The sequence below is a fragment of the Adiantum capillus-veneris genome, chromosome 3 (genome assembly GCF_014529385.1).
Source record: "Adiantum capillus-veneris isolate H3 chromosome 3, ASM1452938v2, whole genome shotgun sequence".
NCBI classification, from domain to species: Eukaryota; Viridiplantae; Streptophyta; class Polypodiopsida; order Polypodiales; family Pteridaceae; genus Adiantum; species Adiantum capillus-veneris.
Window position 1 is genome coordinate 83866307 of NC_140933.1, and position 20451 is coordinate 83886757.

Genomic DNA, 20451 nt, shown 5'->3' on the forward strand with positions numbered 1-20451 from the left:
GGGTATTTGTATTAAATAATTACGTACTTTCTTCCCTTGTCTATGTTTTAGCATGTTGGCAGCCCTCACATTACCAACTGAACAAAATCTTTACATTGGCTAGGAGGTTTCTTTGGGGCTACACTAAATTTATCAGTAGAGTTCCTAAGGTGGCATGGCAATCATGTTGTAAGGTTAAGGAACTTGGAGGATTGGGCATCCTATACATCCAACACCTATCCAATAAGTTAGAAAGCAAATGGATTCTAAGATCCTCTACCTCTTTGGATTTTTGGGCACGCGATGACATTTTGAAGCTTCCATGAAATGGTCATGAGACAAAGAATTGAAGTGTGAATTTAGAGTTTTTATCAAGCTGAAAGAGAACCATATTTGTGCAATTGGGAGCAAAAATCATCACACACACAAGATTTTTGAGGTTATATTGTATTTTTCCAAGAGTGATGATTTCATGGGTAGTGTCAGGACAAGGGTAGGACCAGTCCGGGCCAAGGGCCAGGACGGACATGCAATCAAGGGGGTCCCTATATTTAGAAGGCCAAGGGCCTATATACGGCATGGCTGGGTGGTGATGAGCATGTCAGTTCCCATGTCCTTTCACTGGTATCAGAGCCACTCTTTTTTGGGGGACACACAGGCATGGAGAGCCACCTCTATTCTTAGCTTGCATGTGCATGAGGTGGGATGCTTCTCTACACAGGAAACTCAACAGAGCTCGGGGGGTGGGAACCCCGCTTGCGAGGAGGGGGGGTTACTGTAGCACTTTCGTGAAACTGAATGGTTTTGTCCTTGACCTGCGCGCGATCCCGTGCTGAGGAGATCACGTATCTATGGTGGGCGCAACTGAGCACCTCAAGCCACTCTATGAACCTCCTCGCCTCTCGGCGGCCCTGCTGTAGTAGAACTTCATCGCCATTGACTGGCTTTTTCACATGCTGCCCTAGGGTCAAAACCCTTGGGCAAAATTTTTTGCAATAGGGTGCATGCCCACCCCGGCATACACCCATACAAGCCAAAGGCATCTCGGCATATAACAAGGGGGCACGGGACTCAATTCACAACATCCCGTTCAGTGGGCGCAGAATCAATAAGCTGCAGAAATTTCTGCCAGGGCCATGTTGTTTTTGAAGATTGCTTTCGGCGTGCGTATTGACCTTAAAGCAATCTTCGCCATCTCTCTAGCAAGGCTCGATTTTGGCGGTTTTTGATGAAGAGTAATCCTATCGACAAATCTTGCATTAACGCGACACAACAAGAGATCCAAGTCACCAGGACACTAGGGAAACAAGGTTTCTAACTTCCAGTTGGGCGCCGTCCAATCCTGGCATCCCATCCCACACTGTGGCCTTCCATGGTTTGCCTAGATGCAATCATGCATGACTGCATGCTCATGCACGACACTGACCATGGTTGCATGACATAGTCCAAAGTCAATTTCCCAGCAAGTATGCAAAGTCTCTTTCGCATTTTTGCTTTTTATTTATGTAAATTGTCACAAGTTGCAGAAATTTCAAGCAAGAAGCCGAGAAGGCGCGTTGGCGTGAGTATTTACTCATGCAAGTTCAAGAAGCCGGCAAGTCAGGTCGGTATAAGTTCGTAATACGGTATGCAAACTCTTTTGCATTTGTTTTGGTAAAGTTTTTGGAACATATCGTATCGCTATGTCATGCACCAGACGTGCGTACCCTTTACAACGGCAAAGCACAAGCACGGCTTGTGACAATTATCGTAAGCGCCAAAATTTGATTGGTTTAAATATTGGAATCAAGCAAGGCTTGAGTACCAACTGCCTTGCTCCGCAGCACGGGTTCACAAGTGGTTCACTTTTGATGCAAAAGTATAGCCAATCTGCCATGTTTTGTAATCTCAAGGAGATTAGCACATCCTACTGCTTGACTTGATGCAGGAGGCAAGTTCTTTGGCATGGCCGACTCCTTCTCCATGTTTCTAGAAGCTGCCAAAGGATGCTTATCATATGCATTACATACTTGCTGCATATATCATTGAGAAATATCCACATCAAGCACAGTTCGATGACGGTTCAATTTGATGCAAATGCATAGCAAATTTGCAAAGTTTTGGTCTCTCAAGAAGATAGGCACATCATGTTCCTTGACTTGATGCAAGAGGCATGTTGTTCGGCATGGCCGACTCCTTGTCGCTATTTCTAGTCGTTGCCAAAGGATGCTTGTCACACACTCTTAGCTCATTTCAGTTGAAATTCCTCGACAAGGTCGATTCTTTTTGTCATGCTCTCTGCCTTTCAACAACCGCCTCAGTTGGCTATCAGAAAGGCTTCAAGTTAGGCCTCTTGCATTGAGACTCCCATGTTTTGCATATGCTATGAGCATACAAACTTGGAAGGACTTTGGTAATCTGCTTGCAGGTTCTTTCATTACATGCCAAATGGATGTATATGATACAAGAGACGTATATATATACACGCGACAATCGTAGCAGACTAGGCTATGAGCCATTATGGAACGAGTTCTTCTCCATCAAAATTTCAAGATGATTGGTTACAACGGGATAACTAGGTGAGCCTGATTTTAAATTTGTTTGTTTTTCATGTTTTCATTGGAAAACGTTGTCTGTTATGTACAGCAAAGTGCTTTCACAAATTCACATGAAGCAAGGCTTCTCACGCGTGCCATGATACTGCCCATTCACTTGGCATCAAGGGCATTGGCACGCCAGTTTGGGAAACTGTTACCATTGCAATTTGCTCCCATTTTATGTGTGGCAACAACACATTTTGATGCATCGCTCCCAAGGAAGACTCTGCAAGGCACTTATGGTTTTGGCTCTCCTGCTTGAGGCCGTTATAGTAGCCAAGGGCTCACAATTCTGCAAGCACGTCATGCTAACCAGGTGGCATGAATTCCACCAATTCATAGATTACGCTTCCGCTATCACACTCGCAACTCGGTCAAGGACAGACTAAGTGATGGATTCTTTAAAGTGTTTTTTTTGGTTTTGCTATTAACACAACCGCACTAAAAAGAACCAAAAATTTGGACTTGATTCCCAGGAAAAGTGCCAATGCCAAGTCATCCTCATACAATCATGACCCCTACAAGGTCGGTGGGACGGAATGAGTTTTATGTTTTTCTATTACCTCTCTCGATGAGAGAGTCACACCAGAAAATTGTGGACTGCTTATACGATAAGCTGCAAGTCAGGCATAAGATGCGTGAGGGCACACAGCTTGGGTACACACTCTACAACCTTAAGGAAAGTTCCTCAGCCCAGCATGCTCTTCTTCTCTCTCTCGCTCTCTTTAAGGGAATAATATCACAAGCTTTTGATACATATTCTGCTCGTGAGTAAGCTTCGGCCAAGGTGCTCTAACTCACAGCTAGCACATGCTTAAGATGCTACTCAAATTAGTCTTCATTGGTTCATCGATTGAACACTATTTTGAATCCGGGCTATGAGCCAAACAGGCTAAGCGCCGATGTCCAGACAAGGGTAAGACTCAACCACTGGCATTCTTTGGGTGATTGTTTTCAAGATATACCCATGAAAGTACACATTAGCGTTAATGGACAAGCAAGAGTCTTGTCATTACGGATGTTTAGGGTGTCATTTTTGCACTACTTGTTTTCAGCGCGACACTCAAGTTGAGTTTTTGATAATCTTCAACTCACAACAACTGATCTCTATAAGAAAGTCTAGATGTAGCAATCAGTTGTGACAGCATGGTTGTCCATAAGAGCTCGGCATTTCACTTGTGTGGATCTCCTTCTCTCTCTATAGCACTACAGAGTGTCTATGGACATAATGTTTTGGGGTAAGACCCGGCGGGTGATTGTTACATCACCCCATAGGCAAATGTTTTGGGGTAAGACCCGGCAGGTGATTGTTACATCACCCCATAGGCATTAAGGATCACAGTTTGATCTGCATTGAGGATCACCGTTGATCTCTCCCAGTTATACTTTCAAGGAAAGAATTCCGCAATTTACCACGCGGTAGCAGACGAACACACTTTTCAAGTTGATTCCAATCAACCTGTACACGGTTGACTATGTTGGTTACATTATCTGCTAGTTGAGCAGTTTCTACAAAGAGTCTTACCAAGGGGTTTGACTACGTAGATTCTAATCCAAGAGCTTGGATTGCAAAGGCAACACCCAGGCTTCCCAGTGCAATGCTGTTTGTTTTTTCAGGTAGGGGACGTACTCCTCTCCATTTGAATACGGGTAAGTGAACATTACGTTCAAATCTCCAGGTATGCATCTATTGATTTGGTGTTCTTCCATTTTTAGTATGCTTTGCTTGGTTTTTCAAGACGTCTAAGTACGCTTGAATGTTATAGAGTCATGCCAAGGGCATGTCGGCAAAGCATTTTGGGCCAAATATCCGATCTATCTTTCTACCTTATGCTGTTATGAACCTACTTGTAGGGTTCAATTTGGCACATGTTGTCACATGGGATACAACATGGTCTAGGAACTCAAGGAGTTCGGTTTAGCCAGTGTGGAGCAATGAATGAGGGTCCCTCTCACTCTTGTCGCAGAGTGTTTAGAGTTACCTCCACACACAAGTACATCTTGTACTTGTAGGATGTTCTTCTTCAGACATCCTTAGTTGAGACATATTCCACATGTGGTGAATATGAGTCTCTGGGACTGACACTCGCGCCCCTTATTTCAAATATGTGTCACGACAAAGTCCCTAAGTGCTGGTCACATCTGTTTTCCAATCCATTTTTAGCACAACGTATCAATAGCAATTTCGTGGCCAGAAATTGTCGGATACTTAGAATGACTTGTTAAGGTATAAGTATTGCTAAACAACATTACAGATGGTTGTTTATCCATATAGAAAATGAAAAAGTTTCATTGTTTGTATCTAGAAGTGATCACGGTTTCACCTTCTATTATGGTTCAGACGTTTAAGCAAAGATTGCAAATGAAAGTATTTAGTTTCTTTTCAGAACTATTTACATTCCTTTTAATGTGTGCTAGGCGCATCACATTTGCCATACGTATTGGTAAGAATTACCATGGAAATACATGTTCAGATCTATTTTTTGCTAAATGCATGCACACTAGGTGTTATGGGCCCTAGTGTTTAGCAAAGGCTAATTTGGAACGGAATGCATATTCCTCAAGTTGTTGCTTATGAAGCATTTTTCACTTTATGTGCACTATTTCTATGAGATTACCTTTGAGTCTACTAATCACCAATAGAGTTCATGACTCGGTTTGGGTGTTTGTGGATTTTTTTAAAAGTTAACCACGATGGTTATTCGGCACATTGTTGATTCCTCAACAATGTTATACTCTATTGTGATTTCTCGTTTACCAGTCATCTGGGAAGACTGTCTGTAAACCGTGGGGGAAACACACCTCAGTACTATCAGTATCCAAGGGGATTGACAGATTACAAAGTGTAATCTTGGGCTAAAGGATATGCAAAGTGCGTACATTAGCTTCATAAGCATTTATTGCTCTTTTTGGAGCTTACTTACTATCAGTTAATGCATGTTGCGACTAGGTAGTCTCTTCATGTATAACTTAGGTTCTCAACCTTAAACACTCGTTAGGGTGGGGTTGTTTATTGATGATGAAGAAGAGGGCCAAGTCAAGGACTCAAAATTGGCTGATGAGTTATGTCCGCAAGTTACTTTCATGGAAAGTGACAAGAGGTACTCTTTTTGGTACACCTATGTTGTGATAAACTCGTTTACCATGCTCATGAGAGTTCTAAATGGAGTCTACACACTATGTTTGGATAGGAACTGGTACCATCCGATGGTTACAAATGGACAACAATGTAGAAAATCAAGATGTTACTCTTGGTTTCATTGAACCTCCTACTGAACCGGGTTCTGCTCAAATGAACCGTTGGATCCATGTGGCATGTTACGATAGAAAACATTAGTGTTCTTATGAAGATACCATCACTTGTGTTTTCGCGGATGAAAACGCTTCTCCAAGGGGGGAGTAATGTCACGACAAGGGTAGGACCAGTCCGGGCCAAGGGCCAGGATGGACATGCAGTCAAGGGGGTCCCTATATTTAGAAGGCGAAGGGCCTATATAGGGCATGGCTGGGTGGTGATGAGCATGTCAGTTCCCATGTCCTTTCAGGTAGAGTTTTGGTCTTTTTGAGTGTGTCTTTAGCTTCAAAGGAATCACTTGATGTGCGTTCACGGGGTATTTGAAAAACCCCTCTTTTAACATGTCAGAATGAATAAAATGACCCCTTATTTTTGGATTTTTTTCCAAAATTGAATATTAAAACCCCTTATTTTAATGTACCTCTGTTAAATTGCCTAAAATTTTTGTATTTTAAAACCGCTCCTTTCGAACTCACGTTATACATTAACATGATTACATAGTGCACCCCCCGAGTTGGGGGGCAACCTCCTCCATGTCTAGCTATTATTTGCGAGTACAAAAAAGCATTAGTTTTGTGTGTAATAGGGATATAGTACACAATGGCATGCATCATCAAGTCGCCATGTTTTATGTGATGTAATGTCTGTATGTATGCGTAAGTTTTTTGTGTTTGTGTGTACATCCGTGCATACTATGGATGATACCCGTGTCTATCTTTTTGCATCAAAAAAGCACTTGATCAAAATGACCTCACAATAGACACAAGATTATGGTTCTTCTATATGCAAATAAACAACCCAATAGAGAAAATTTTGTGCTACTTGCGCCATGGCATGTTAGGACGGGAACTGGTTGAGCTACAATCTTCTAGTATGGAAAGGAAATGAGGTCTTGGAAATTGCCTCTTTGTGTTAATAGCTTGAAAGCAATCAAAGGTTTCTACGTCAAAGAGATGATGAAGCAAAACTAATCCATTACAGGAAATTGTGCGATGTGCCCGCTTGGTGAGTTCGCTGTAGATGTGAGGCTATTGGAAAGCATGGCCTTAGATGTTGCCACCAAAACCTACCCCGAGAATGCCATGGTAGTCTACTTGCTGCTCTGTTCCATCAAAGCCTCCTTAAAATCTAGAAGTTACAATCATTGGTTTAGGTGAATTGGATTGTTGATCCCATGCTTTAGCCCTATGGTATATAAAGTAGGGAAAGCAAACCTACCTTTCCCTAAGCACTGCTTGGAAGTCAAGCTTAACTAGGAAAAAAATTGAAAAATAGGGTATAGTAGATGAGGGAGAACCTCACAATTTCATTACATTAGGAAGTAGATGGAGTTTAGGAGGGCCCCTTTATTTTCCATGCAATTATGGAGGTGATTAACATTTGATGAATAGGTACACTCCATGTGTACAAAAATGGTGGATGTGTAAGAGTGGTTAAAGGATACACTTTCCCCCAAAAAAAAACGTGAACAATTTCATAATTTGTGACCTTCTAGACATCCTATATATAATCTTTGATTTGAGCGGAGATTATATAGTTGTGATCTACACGTTGAGCCCTTTCCATAGATATGCTACATAATAATGGTTTAACCTACAACTAGATTTTGAATTTCATTTTGGAAAAAAAAACTTGAATTCAACAAAACTAACAGTTTTGAGTGTTTAAATGGAAAAGCTAAAACTATACCTAGGCAAGTATGTCAAAAAAAATTTACAATGAAATCCTAGTGTATGATGCATTTGAGTAAGAGCACTTACAACACTTGCCTGGTCTATTTGTGTCTGTCTCTCTCTCCCTCTCACATCATCTTCCTCACACCCTCTCTCTAACCACCGCCATATTTCTCTCTCTCCTCTACTAGTGATCCAAGCTTTGCTATTGAGCTTCTTCCTAATGAAATTCTTTTCCCTTGGCTTTCAATGGTTCATCATAGGAACAAAAAAATTTGCATGTAGGGAAGTCACACTAAAAACAATGCCCCTATCACTTCCTCCTTTTGTCATTTTTGCATGGGCTAGTTGAGAGTGTTGTGTCCAAGGTTCTTCTACTAATTGATCTATCTGCTACTCAACTACAGGAGATATCTCCTCCAAAAGAACTACATTTACCTGAACAAGTGCCTTCATTCTCCCATCGTTGGACGAATTACCTCCCCTACATTTATAGGTGGATAATTAACAATTGGAATTCCCCTCTCATTCCTATGTTTGTAGCACACTTCACATGTAGGTCTCTGCCTATGTCCTAGAGTTCCACAATAAGTACATGGTTGCATTAGATTATTTTGTTGCTAATATGTCTGCACATTCTACTAATGTCGTTGCTGAAATGTCCTTGATGGACCTATATTCTAAAATTGGGTCCTGAAGGGTTGTGGTGCCACCACATCTGCCCCTTATTCCATTTTTGCAAGAGTATGGGCTATTTTCCTTCCATGAAATTAGGACTATAATAACAATTTATATAATTATTCCCAAGTCTCTAACATACCTCACAAAATGGTGGTTCGGAGGGACTTGAAAATGGTGAAGGTTGGATCTCTTTTAACTTCTCTACAATCAGTTTGTTAATGTTGGAGGTGTCTTCAGAACCTACTTTACCATTTTTCTTCTTCCCTTTACTCTTTAGGTTCTTTGGATTAACATTTATCTTTTTCTTTAATCTCTTTTTCTTCTTTGCACTTAGGTATCTTCTTCATCATCATCAGTTTTTGACTCCTCATCTGAATCTTCATATCAATCCTCATCAATATCTTCGTCTTCATCTTGATCCTCATCAAAATATTCCTCTTCTAAATCTGAATATTGCTTGGATTTCTTCTTTTGACTCTTCTTTGCTCACTTGTCCCACATCTTCTTTCAACTCTCATTGCTATATCCACCAAGTTACCAAAGTCACGTGGTTGGGTGAGAGGTGCATGAATTGCAATAGCACTCTTAAGATGATTCCTTAAACCTCTACAGAAGTCATCACCCAACAGCTCCCATGATGGTCTTTGATTTTCTTGCATTCTATTCATCAAGTTCTTGAAGTGTTGTGCATAATCTTCCATCAATAAATCTTTTTGTTTAATTTTCTTGATCTTCTTCAGGACATTTTTGGGTTCTTTTATGCCCTAAATCTTGCCAAAACATTGGTCTTCAAATTATCGTAATTTGGAAAAGCTTCAATTCCATACTGCATGGAACCATATCATGGATTTCACCTATAGTGTGGCTGCAAAATCCTCCTTCTTAATTGCATAATTATATAGCACATCATACCCACTTGCAAACCACCTAGTCTCAAACTACCTCACATATGGCTGTCAGTGTAATGGAAATGGCCTATGAACGTTGAGAATAGCAGAATTAAGAGAATCAGAGTGAGAATTTTTGTGAGACTACTTTGAGAACATAGAGGGTGAATTTAATTAGCGGTAGCAACATAACCATTATACTTAGAGAAAGAGTTAGAAAACATGACAACAGTTGAGGACCGGATTTATGTGGAGCCAGTCCCCCCTCCAAAAGGCTTTTGTATTATGATTCCCTTTAACTTTAGCAATTACCCATCTTTTTTGTCTTCCCTTGCTCTACACGGTATTATGAAAGTATATATTAAGTCTGTCTTCTTCGCTCTCCAACTTTCCTTCATTAAACAGATCAAGGAATAGAGAGTGATATTGACCCTTCGATTACCCCTCCCTTTTTCCCTTCACTAAGGTTGGAAGCAAGAGAGAAAGATAGGAAAATACTCTTTCTTTTGGTTTAGAGCGAGCCTTGGCCCTCCTTGCCGGGGGGGGGGGTGGGAGAGAGAGAGAGAGAGAGAGAGAGAGAGAGAGAGAGAGAATTCCCCTAGAAATCCTCGATCTTGCCCTCCTCCTTCCTTCCTCTTGTTCTCCTTTGAATCTAGTGAGAGCGAGAGAAAAAATATGATCCCCTTCTTTCCATTTACTGCCCCTTCCATAATTCCCTCCTTAATATTGAGACTTGTGACACTTTCTAATGCTAGCACTTTGTGCTTCTTCTTGTGTTAAAAAAATTAAGACTATTTGTACTTGAACTTTAGGGCTACCTGATTTTAATACCTAGCATGGCCTTAGTTGCGCTTCAACATTACCATTGCTTGTCGCTTTACAATAAAATTTATTGCTACCTAAAGCCAACAAAGTCTCTAACATTCACAATACACAAAAAATATAGTACACAGTATGCACACTTGATTTCTTGCTTTGCATAAGGTCTTATAAAGATCTTATCTCTCATTGAAATTCATGATTATGCAATCAATGATTCTACCCCATCGCCAAGCTTTGATACCAATTGTGAGTGTGTTGTAGAGAAGGAGAAGATATGACACAGAGAGATGGGTGGAGAAGTCTCCTCACCTCTTGTGCATGAGAGTCATAAGGGGAAAGAATGAGGCAGGAACTGTCGTGATATACATCTATGTGGAATACTTGATTGTTGAAGGTGATAATGTGGCTGAAGTAGAGGTTGTGCGGGCTCGACTTATGTAGGATTTTGAGATGATAAGGCTTAGTGTACTCGTGAAATTTCTTGGGCCTTGAAATTGTTTGTATATAAGAGGGTGTATAGGTGCCACAAAGAAAATATGCTTTGGACATGTTGAAAAAGTATGGTATGACTGATTGTAGGTCTATTGTGATGCCCTTGGATGAGAATTTGAAGTTAGGGAATGATGTAGGTCAAGTACTTGAGAATGCTACCATCTTGGGGGGGTTACTTACTAGAGGAAATTGACTATATCACGTGCATTCATAAGGTATTAAAAAATCCCTATACTTACACGTTTTAAAGGAATATAAAAATCCCTTTTCATTAAGAAACTTATGGATTTTTTCTCAAAATGAAATAAAAACCTCCTTTTGTTAATGTACTTATGCTAACTTTTTCTAATAAAAAAAGCAATCTATTGAACTCATATGCTATCTTAACATACCTATGGGTGACCCCCCAAGGCTACCATGTATATGAAGATTGTGAGTAGTTTACTCTATTTGACCATGTCATATCTAGACTTGAGCTACAAAGCTGGTTTGGTGAGTCAGTTATGCAGTCTCCTAGGAAGCCATGCTTGGATGCAGTGTGAGTGCTAATTTGGATTATACACTCTTTTACACGGCTAATGGTTAGTTCTAGCTCTATGGTTATAGAGATGCGGATTGGGCTAGTAGCACATATGATTGCAAGTCTACTAGTGGATTCATGTTTTCACTTGAAAATGAGGCTATCACATGGAGTAGCAAGAAGTAACCGACAATTTCTCTACTGAGTATAGAGGTAGAGTGCAAGGTGTTTCCGTAGTGGCATGTAAGATAGCACGGTTTGTAATGGGATTTGACTAATATATATTTATTACAATTCAAAGGTATGCTTGGCTTATGGACTATCCGAGAAGATAGCAAGTTTATGGATATTTCATTATTAAAGTGCTCTTTAATTATGAGCAATGGTCATTTTATGTCCCGATAGAAGTTTTTAATCACTTTGAGCATTGAAGAAATCTATAAATAAATAAATAAGTGCATGAGGAAATCGTTCCCTCTTGCACGGGGGGAGATTGCATGCAATGCTTTGTGTTCTTCTTCTCGTCTCTTGTGACATGCATATCACTCTACTCTAAGCGATGTACATGCACATGCTCTTATTGACTCTCACTCTCTATCTCTATTTTGATTGTTCTCATGTTGAATCATGGGTGTATATGTGCTATCGGGTATGCAGATGTGTTGGGTCAATTGCTTGTATATGCATTACCACGTGTGTAGATGTGTTGATTTATTGTATGTAGCATGTTTTTTTTAAAAACTTTTTTGTAGGCACATCGCCATGCTCTCGTATGTAGCATGACTAGGATTGCTACTTCAAGAATTTGGAGTACAGGTACAAAGGCTAGCTTTCATCTACTATGACAACCTTAGCAACATACAATTAGCTCAGTGTTGGGTTCAAGCCCTAGTATAGCCTATGGGATTGGGCTCTATCAACAAGATGATGCACACCACTGGTCTTTGTTGAGTTTTCATTTTGTCAATTTTCTATCTTCTTCTTCCTTGTTCTCTACTTTCTCACCCTCTCTCTCACCATGGTTGAGCTCTGGTACCACCCACCATAGCCATTGAGCCCTACAAGTGGTATCAGATCCCAAGGTGGTCCTAGTCGACAATTATTTGAACAACATATCAAAGCGCACAACACATGCAAGGTGAGACGTTGTCAACGGTAAGTTGCATTCTAAAACACTGCTAGGCCAAGGCGGTGAAGAAGGCATAGTTCAAGGACAGTTCTATCGCAGCTTTCTGAAACTCTCAAGCCAGTGGTGGGTGAGATTGTTAACAGTTTGCATAGCATCTCAAAACACTGCATGGTGGTGATCTTGATGGCCTTGTGAGCACTTGTTGACAATTTCAAAACGCCCCCATCTATGATAAGGTGCCTGCAATACAACAACGTTTCAACATGCTACATTGTTTTCTAGTTTGTTCACTTGTATAAACAACACTTGCCAAAAACCACAAAGGGTATTGCTTAATTGTTGATGCACAATGGAATAACTTTAGAAGATACATACAAAGCATGAAAGATGTTTAAGAGGCCGGATGTCAAATTGGCAAAGAAATCGGATGAAGCAAGAAGATACATGGATCACCAATTTTTTAGGAGACACATAGTCACTATGCAAATGGTTTGTTTCAATAATCTAGTACAAAGCTTCAAAGATTTGTTTTTATCAGCAACAATTTCCTATCATAGTTCTATTTTTAATTTATCAATTGTTAGGTTTAGACACTATCACTGAAAGAAGTTGTCCAAGGGGAGTACACACACCTCGATGTTTTTGTCAAGGGAGGGGGCATCTACTCATTGTTTTAGGTGGTCTGTTGAACTCTTCCACGGTCTTTACTTAGCCCATTGTTAGTGGTGGGTTTGACGCGGAGATTGTTGGGTTCAAGCCCTAGTCTAACCCATGGGATTGGGCTCTATAAAAAACAAACTGATGCACATCATTAGTCTTTGTGGAGTTTGCATGGTAAAGGAATGGCTAATTTTAGTCGTAGTTTCCTATATATGTAAGTGGTCTTCAATCAATTAAATTAGCTTTCAATTATTCTTTGTCAATCTGCTCTCTCCTTCTCCCTTGTTCTCTGCTTTCTCGCCCTCTCTCACACTCTGATCCCTATAGTTAGAACCCAGTGTTTCATGCAAGAACAAAGCACATTGAGATTCATTACCAATTCATGAGAAAGAGGGTCTTGGCAGGCAGTATTGACCTTGAGTATGTGACGCCAGATGAGCAAGTTGTATATATCTTCATGAAGGCCCTTGGAGTGGGAAATCAATGGTTTTGAGAAATGCCTGACATACGAGAGATGGCATTGAGATTGAGGGAGTGTTGAGATGTGAAACTCTATGTTGACACATAGGGCGCTTATCCCTTATAGTCCAACTTCTATACTTCTTTTAGTAAATTCTTTTCCAAACACATCCTCAAAGGCAGACCATGTGTGAGCCATGATGCCCTTATCCTTGAGTGATATCCACCATTTATAAGCTTCACCTTCTAGCGTTAACCTAGTTTGCAGTGCTTCCATTTCATCCAAAGTCCAAGGAAGATCATGGATACTATCCCATTTACTCTAGAAGATATTTATCGCATCTTTGTTGTGCTACTATTTCTCCTCTCCTCAAAAAGTGGTCTCGTGTTTTTAAAAAAACTTGTCCACCTCTTTCTGAGTGAGATCTGGCAACGGTTCTAGATTAGATCCTTGCTCTGGCACACTAGGTATAGAGCCAAAATAAATTTGAGGCTAATCACTTGGAGATCCCTTGGCCCCCTGATTCATGAATTGCACTAATATATCAGACATTTTAGTCATATTCACATTCAAGTGTGCAAAATTCAACTCCAAAATAGAGATGCATGCTTGCAATACTCTAAGATTCTATAGATCAAGTAGTTCTTTGATGTCATCCATGCCAGTTGCTAAGCAAGTATCCTCCATGAGAGTATCCAGTTAGGTGCAATAGTAGGGCTAATGGGCGTAGTCTTCGTAAAATCACAAGCGTGATGCATGGTTAAGTCTAAGATAAATACCTTGGATAAAGAAAGCAGTGTGAGGCTTTGTTTCAAGTTTTCAATGAGAACTTACAACTAGGTATGTTGATTGGCCATGGAGAATCAAAAGCCGCAAATGTCAAAATAACCGGTCAAAATTGGATCTGATGCCGATTACTACTCTAGAATACCTCCCAATGACCTTGCTTGATAGTAGTTAGAAGCTACAATAGCCTTAAATTGTCCAAAGTTGAATCTTTGATCAAATTGAATACCAAAAATTAGCTGAAACAAAGCCTCGCCATGTTTAGCTTTGAATTTATGAATCAATTTTGACAACTTTCCAAAATTGGTCTTGCAACTTAACTTGCAAAATCTTCCAAATTTCAAAAAAGAACGTGTAATTTTTGTAAGTTTGCAACTAATGCAATGCTTTTCACTTGAGAGCCTTGCCATGCTGAGAACTTTCCATTAAGAGATAACGAAGGAGGGAGCTTCAGCTCTTGCAAGCGCACACGTGCACACAACACACACACACACACACACACACAATCTATTTATTACCCTGTGTGGCACACTATCTAGCTAATAATATGTGTGGCACTATGTTTGAAATAATATCTCAGATATTTCTACCATCTTAGCTATGATGTCATTTCGTATGTCACATATAAGAGCAACATTTGTACATTTCCATAATGTAATCTATCTAGCAAGACTTATTTTGTATTTTGACGTTTGCATATCTCGTTTCTCTATTAAAACATAACTACACATAATCATGTATCAATTATAAATGCAACATGTGACAAACCACCTTAATTAGAGCCTTACAAGTGGTATCAGAGTGTAATTGTGAGGCTTATTGTAATTATTATTAGCATTATTATTCATTGTAAATACCCTACTTTTGAGGTGTCTATTTTAGAGATAAATTAGGTGTCCTGATGCATGCATGTTATATGTGAGCTAGCCCATAAACCAAGTGTCAAATTATTTTGTGTCTCTTCATTAGATAAAAGAGATTTGGGAGCCTTTAAAACTGAGGATGTTTTTTTGAAGGTATCAAATTAAGGCGTCATCATTTTTTGCTCTGCAACGAGTGCTGCTTTCAAGCTTGGAGACTATAGCCTCATGGCTTGCCCGCCAACCCAAGGTTCTTCATGCTCGACACAAAGAAACTCGCTCTCATCCTTGGAGCCACAACCTCACGTTGGAAATCGGCCTCACCATTAGGGCCAAAAACGACTCAAAAAGGGCTGTGTAAGGAATCGGTTAACTTGCTATTTAGTAGAGCCATTGATGGTCAAAACGGCTCCAAATTTGTCCATTTTGAGAATTTAAAGCGTATCCATGGGATTACAACATATCTAGGTACATATCTCTATATATTAGGAAATATATCCATTTCACACTATTCCTTTGTGCACCTCAAAGTTTGTTCTCATGATTTTTGGGATAAAACTTCTATTTTGTTTTGTTAGCAAATGAACCTCTACACATGCTCAATTTCCACTGACCACAAAAATCTCACCCTTGATCTTTGAGCATTGCTTCATTCTCTCAGCTTAGTCCGACACGAAGCGATAGGGCCTTCTCGTACTTTTTTAAACCCCTCCATTCGTTTTGTTCGGGCTACATTCCTTATTCCCCGCACAATGCGATATCACTCATTTGTGATTCCTAGAAGCTCTGCGATCACGTTGTTCATGCTTATGGACTCTTCTCGATGACAATGTGGGCTACTTAGCACATGTTCCTTATTTAGGTTTCTCCCCCCTCATCACACGACATGATAGAGGGTGTTTGTGAATCCAAGAAGCTCCTACCTTATGTTGTTTGGGCTACTAAACTCTTCTCGGTGACATTGGACCGCCATTCCACTCACCACTAAAATTCAAAGTGCAAAAGCATCGGTCATCTAACGAAGTAAGGGGCCAAGCTTGGATCCCCTTTCAATCTTCCATTCATGTCTGTCAAGATGGATGCCAAGTCTCCCAAGCCAACTCCTCAAAAGCCAAACTCAAAACTCCCTAGGGAACACATTGCCAAGTCTAGCAATCCAGCCCCTTAGAACTCACCCCCCCCCCCCTCAACAAGTCGCCCATGCCAACCCCTCAGTATCTCGTCACCAAAACCCCCTCTTCAACCTCTTTCAGTAACATTTGATCACCAAAAACAAAAAAGGCAAAGGGTTTCTGAAGATCCTAAATCATCCCATGCAAAAAGAAAAGTTGATTTGGTTGGCTGATTACATTATTCCACAAGTTTTGTTCATTTTGTCCATATGAATAGACACCTTTTTGAGATTATATTTTTGTACTCAAATATTTAATATCAAAAATTCAATTATTAATTGTGTATCATGGTGTCATCTAGATTTAAATGCACATAAAATATGGCCACATCAACAAAGTAGAAAAGAGACATGTATTTTTGCAAAATGTAGTGATTACAATATTAGAGAAATCCACTTCACATTATCAAGTCCTTGCAAGTGGCTCAAATGCAACTCTTTTGGGGGGAAGACATGTGATGCATGAGGTTGCGTTCTCCATCCTTGTGCTCACAACAATGTCATCAACTTTGAATGCGTACTAAAAGGATGTTTCATCTAGAAACTTGAGAGATTCTTTGACATCTTTTAGTGAGCTTGTAGTCTCTAGTTTGATGTTGCTATAAGGTTTATAGGAATGGATGGATTATTATTTTAAATTTAAACTTTGCACAATTCTCCTTAGAGTCTAGAGGGACCCAACTACCTAGCTTGATTCTCCATCTCTTGTAGTCATTGCCCAAAAATAATGACTGACGGCATAGCTTGTATGAGATAGACATAGAGCTTGGGCTTACTTTACAAGTGATATTATCACCAATATGGAAATTCTCCTTGGTACCCCAGACTTCTCCTAGTACATCATTCTTGTCCTAAACAAATCCATTGTTTTGAAACATGCCATAACGACATGTATATGCAAGAACCATTGAATCTTCATCCTTCTTGAAATCATGCTCGGAGACATAGCTTTGAGGATATCTTCTTTGATTTTGGATTTGAAGGTACTCGGATCAGGGGCTTCCCATTCTAGTGATCGTACGGTGGGAACATGAAACTCATGTAGTTCTTCATGTGCACCTTCTCTTGATGAGACCCTATATTCTGCAAAATGCACAAACATAACAACTGCTTTGTAAAGGGAGGATGGCTTGTCAGCATCCATAACATTTGCAATCCCTTTGTGAATAGCTCTGAATGCACCACGTAAGCTCTCAATAGGTTGCTACTCCATAGCTATTGATGGAAAGATAAGTGAAATTAAAGCAAAAAATTAAATAAAATGAGAGAACAATGAGATGAAGATTGGTTGTATCAAATATATAAGCTTTGTGTTCCTTACAGTGAGAATGGAGAATGGAATGTTCATCCAAGTTTAGCACCATGTCTTTGGCCATAGCCGTTGTCGATCACTTTGAAGGAAAGAACATGACCTTTCCAATGGTTTCTCACTTCATTTTTCTTGGTTCTTTTCACTCTGTGGGTGGACACCTTGTCATCAAGGGAGCATTGTTACCCAGTCATTCACAAAAAGGACATGGGTTCTCAAAGACTATTTCTCTGATGTTATGAAAATCACAAGAAGTTACACTATGAGAAGGACGACATGTAGTGGGTGCCATGGAATCTCAAAGATTAGAGAGGAAGAGTGTGTGACTTGAAATGCAACAAAAATAGAAAAAACTCTCACAAAATGGAGGGAATGTGAAAAAAGTAGGCGTTTGAAAAAACTAGGTGATTTATCATAATGGCGTTGTTTTCAGAGCATGAAAAGGGAGATTCGTATCTTCTAGCTTGATTTTGTGAAATATAAAATGAAAGAAAAGGCCAGTACTTTGGACCCAAACTTTAATGTTAGCCACCGAAAACACCTAGATATAGCGATTTTAGCCAAAGAAACGGGAGATTTAGCCATTCTCCACCAAAATAGGACCATAAAGACTGAAGGTAGAGGAAAAAAAAGTGCCATACTTTTGTATACGTGTCAATTGACTATTGGACTATTACTTAATCCTAGATTCTTAAACATCCCTTTTTTAGCAGTTTTTGATCCTAATGCTTTGACCCGATTCTCAACTCGTTTGAGTAGCTCTCAACCAATAGATTGTTGTTTTGTTATGGCTCTATCCCATTCACCCTTTGATAGAGCCTTCATGAGTGTTGTAGCCCCTCTTTCGTTGCATACAGGTGAGGCTGCCCTGAGAAGGTTATTTTATGCGCTAAACCAATGCTGTGCGCTATCCATACCGGCTGCCCACCTAAAGGGCATCCGTACGAGGCCTCACACATATCATCGACATCAGTTGATGAAATCCTTATATGGCTAGTGGCAACACAACTTTGAAATCAAAAGCCACATTAAGAGAATTCTATTGCTTCATCTGCACAAAAAGTTCAAAATTCAAGACAAGAATATTGGGAAAAGTGGTGCAGAAATCTTAGACCGAAGCAACCACCTCCTCAGCATTAGTGTCTCAAAGTTTAACCAGAATTCAACCCCATTGAGGAAGTCGACAAAAACAATCTTCAAGTAGTGCAATTACACCCAAAGTTTGGTGAATAGTGTACTTGAATTTGTAGGTTTTGGCTAAATCTTTTGTATATTGTGTATGCTATCACTTTGGTGATTATTATTTTGTTGTAAAGAGGTAGACACTGGCATTAGGAGAGTCTCCTAAAGCTAAGACCCCTCTACTTAGACAATGGGTGAGAAAGGAGTAGATAAATTTGACGGTGAAGGATTTCATACATGGCAGACAAAATTGAGAGGGTATTTGATGAAAAAGAACTTATAAGCAATAGTCAAGGTACCTTTAATGCAAACAAAACCCGTAACTAGAGCTACAACTTCCATCATAATTAGCGCACAAGTCCAAGCCGAAGATGAACAAGATTTAGGCATCATAATCACTTCTCTGCATGATAATTACGTACATTTTATGGATGAATGCGATCATGCAAACGAAGCTTGGGACATTTTAGAAAAGAAGTTTGGAGAAAAAACTAAGAAAATCAAAATAAGTCTGAAGAAGCAACTCTACAAAGTCGGAGTGCGAAGTCCCTTTGACTATGGAAGGTTCAAACCACGTGCACAAAGCGCTCCACAACTGTAGAGAACTTGACAAGTCAACTTGAAGGACCTCTCACCACAGATGAATCAAAATAGGTTTGTTTAATTAGGGAGGGGGTGGCCAACACACTGAAGCACACACACCTAATTTTAAGATAAGGGTTCATGGCTGCTTAAGAGCTCTATTGGAGGTTTCAGAAGGAGGGGTCTTTGGATGTACAATTGAAGACTTAAATGACTTGCAATTTCGATAATTAGGGGCTTTAGAGTATGGCACACACAAGTTGTAAGATGGAATGAACATTAACAAGGGAGAAATGAATGTGCAAAGTAGTTGAAAATGAGCACAAATGAAAAATGCAAAGAGGGTATTCCAAATGCTAGTTGTGCCTTACAACAATCAGCATAAATTGACCATGGATTGCGAAAAATTGATGAACGAATCGGGCAATGGTGGTGATAAGCTCAACTAGTGTAGGAAATTTATTAAAATGCTGAATGCTTTGAGATGCAAGTTATGCACACACTTAATTGATGAAACCTTATGCTAATTAGCCTCCGAGTTAGTTAGGAGAGTAGTGGCTCCGGAGTTCAACCGGAGGGGAGGGTAAGACATGACTTGACACGATTTGGGTAGAGAAGAAGAAGAAAAGTATTTTAACATCCTAGGAAACTATCCCAAGAGACCTTAAAGATCTATCCGACGAGGAGAGTTGAACTGAAGACCTGCTATTCAAGAGGGAAATGGCACAACCGATCTACCACACTTGGCTTATTCTATGTGCTGAGGCTAGAGGAGCGTGGGTCAGAGCTTCAAGGAGCCCGCAGCCTACTTCGTGTTAAATAGAGCCTTCTCATCTTTCAAGTAGGGCAGCACATGTTTGGGTCGATAATCATTAACCAAAAAACTCATGAGGATGTGATAGAGCTTGCTCATCTTTCAAGTAGGGCTCGGGTCGATTCCTTAGGATGTGGAGGGCACGGCAGTGCACTTTTATTAACCCCACAGGCGAAGGCGCAGATGAAAGCAGGTATATATTGCTTCAGGACCCTCGTGGATTCTTTATCTTTGCGCTTGGGGCAATGACGCAGTTAGTGAGGGTTTCCCGAGACGCGTCAATTGCTGGTTGAAAACTATTTCCAAACCCCGTCCGCGGCTCTCTCCCAAGGGGGCTTCGGACAATTTTTGGAAGGCCTGTTCCGCACAGGCCTCTCACAATCATGAATTAACGGGATACAGCACGGGCAACCTCTGCTGCCGTAACGGATTCTCTTACGAGTTACGTTCTCTCTCCATACTCCTAACATCCTTGGATTCTACATGTTTACGTAGCGATCATGTTGCGACCTGCGAACAAGATCTGCTAATTTTACCACTTTCTGTGAGCAGATCTACGGGATAATGGAAACT

At 40.2% G+C, this 20451-nt stretch overlaps 1 non-coding gene across 1 annotated transcript; it reads left to right on the forward strand.

Moving 5' to 3' along the window:
• The first annotated feature begins 20105 nt into the window (after window positions 1-20105).
• Window positions 20106-20250, forward strand: LOC147461217 (U4 spliceosomal RNA). Its single transcript, XR_015187704.1, has one exon. It is a non-coding gene; the product is annotated as a U4 spliceosomal RNA (small nuclear RNA).
• The last annotated feature ends 201 nt before the right edge of the window (window positions 20251-20451 follow it).